Source organism: Capsicum annuum, chromosome 3 (genome assembly GCF_002878395.1).
Source record: "Capsicum annuum cultivar UCD-10X-F1 chromosome 3, UCD10Xv1.1, whole genome shotgun sequence".
Lineage (NCBI taxonomy): Eukaryota > Viridiplantae > Streptophyta > Magnoliopsida > Solanales > Solanaceae > Capsicum > Capsicum annuum.
The window spans coordinates 39,041,056-39,043,323 of record NC_061113.1 but is presented as its reverse complement, the minus strand read 5'-3'; the positions used below and the strand labels follow the sequence as shown (position 1 = coordinate 39,043,323).

The 2,268-nt window shown below is 35.1% G+C and overlaps 1 long non-coding RNA gene across 1 annotated transcript; it reads left to right on the top strand.

Moving 5' to 3' along the window:
* Positions 1-870: 870 nt before the first annotated feature.
* LOC124897279 lies at positions 871-1,883 on the top strand. The gene is made up of 3 exons (XR_007054015.1): positions 871-943; positions 1,032-1,196; positions 1,399-1,883. It is a non-coding gene; the product is annotated as an uncharacterized LOC124897279 (long non-coding RNA).
* The last annotated feature ends 385 nt before the right edge of the window (positions 1,884-2,268 follow it).

The window sequence follows — 2,268 nt, the reverse complement described above, 5'->3', positions numbered from 1 at the left end:
TTGGGGCCTGCCCCATCAACTTTGATTCAGTCAGTTTAGAGGCTTTCAAACACTTTCATATAGTCAATTTTTGATATTATTTTACCAGTTTTCAGATAGTTGTTTTCAGATATTTGTTTTCAGGCTTATAATTTCAGAGATATTTTAGTATTCAAACCTTATGGCCTATTCACTTGTTTTCTGCACATGTTCATTATCAGTATATTATTTAGTGCTCACAGAAGGTACCAGCTCATGGGTTAGCTTGTGGTCACTTGTGATCGTAAGCACCGTGTGACGTCCAGGGTGTACTCCCGGGGCATTACAATTATATTTTTTGATCTCGTACTGCAGGTTTCTTTGTCACAATTTGGGTAACTGCCGTCATATTCAAGTCAAGTGAAATTCTTTGGAAGCAGACAACTTTGAAGGTGTAATATGCACTCCATTTGCTGAATCGTAGTCCGTTTTACTTTCTAGTTCCACGTTCATTTTAGTCCATCTGCAATAGAATGATTAAGGAACAGTGAAAATCCTGCATTATTGAATTCTGACTTTTGCAGGGAGAGAGAAAGATAGATGTCCTTGTTGGTTATTTTATTTTTTTGTGATTCATGTTATTGGAATCTACTGATGGTATCGCAATGATGACCTTTTCTAGCCGTTACTTATGGTTCCTCTGAAGGTCATCCCACCTTTCTGACATGCTATTTTCATCATCTTAGTAAATGATATGGTTTTTGATATGCCTAATGCTTCTCCTGTTGTTCACGTATTATATGCAATATAGAGGCTGTGTTATCCTCTTTTGGTAATAGTAAAGTTGTTACATTGAAGTCTTTGCAAGAATGATCCTCATTTATTGTTGTTTCCAGATACGATGGTGCGGCAGGCAACAATGGCTTTGAAGTTAGTGATGCTTATGTATTACAAGAATGGAAGGGGTCACAGTTTCTGTAGACAGGTAAAGGATAAAGTTCTCTTATGTGGTTAATTTAGTGACCGTCTCCGATGCTTTTTTGCAAGAAAATTGAACTTACTTTGTTTTGTAGTATCAAATGCTGCCTTTGGTGGAGTACATGTTGTTGTTAGACCGTGCATTGTTACCAACTCTTGTTTGGTATAGATTCTTTCTCAATAAAGAATACGGAAGCCTTTTCTCATCACTGACAACAGGATTATACTTGACGTTTAAGCTTACCTGAATTGTTGAGAAGGTAAGGTCTTCTTAGGACTAATTGTATTCTGCTGAACAAATTTGTCTTTCCTATCTTAATGATATCATGGTTTTCGTGGTGAACTTCCTTCCCTCCTCACGCTATCTCAAGCATTGTTAGAGGTAATTGACTTTGGTTTAACCCCGTTCTATGATTATTTCTTTACGTTGCATTTTTATGAAACTGTATATTGCTGAAACAGGGGAGAAGCAAGTTTGGATGTCAGATGAAGTTTGGAAGAAAGATGCTACTTAAATTCTGTGTACATTCTGATCTCATTTTTTGTTTAAGCATTAATAAGTTTGAAAATTGGTTCAACATACGAGTAGAGTCGTGGAGAGGCCTAAAGTGTTTCCTTCGATCAAACATGTTACAAAGAAAATTATACGATCATTCATTACAACCATCACAACCTTCATCTTCCTGTAGAAAGGAAAGTTGAGACGAAGCAGATAACGGTTAAAAATCTTCCAGCAGTTATGTAAGGAGCACACTCAAGGAACTTTATTTAGATAGGATAGCAAAATATATATAAGACAAGTGTAAATAATTGTTATTTCTTTCTTGAGTCTTATCTGGGAAGTTTATTTAGTTTTCTTAAGGAAATTTTCTTTATTCTTCTCTAGGAATTTTGCTTTTCCATGTATTCGCAGTCCTTGTACAAATGAATAGATTAGAAAGTTGGTCCCAAAGCTTTGCTCTGACATCTACTAATTTTTATATCAACAAATTTGTGGTCTGCATATCACAGATTCAAGAAAATGGGTACATATTATCTGGAGTTTGGCTCTGTTTTGATTAAGGAGTCGGTGGAATAATTACAGTGCAAATTCAAATAAATTTATGCTTTATGGTTGAAGATTCATCATTTTTTGATAAATCATCATTCAACCAAATTTTGCTTCTTTCAAATTACTATCATTGGACCCATGCTGCTGGCACGGGCTATACATATCTAGTATATAGAGTTGGAGCACAATCAAGGGCATATATGTTATTTTACATTATAGTCACATCAACAAAGAATTTCATTAGCCATTTCTTTTTTTTTTTTCTAGCTTAGGTGTTTACA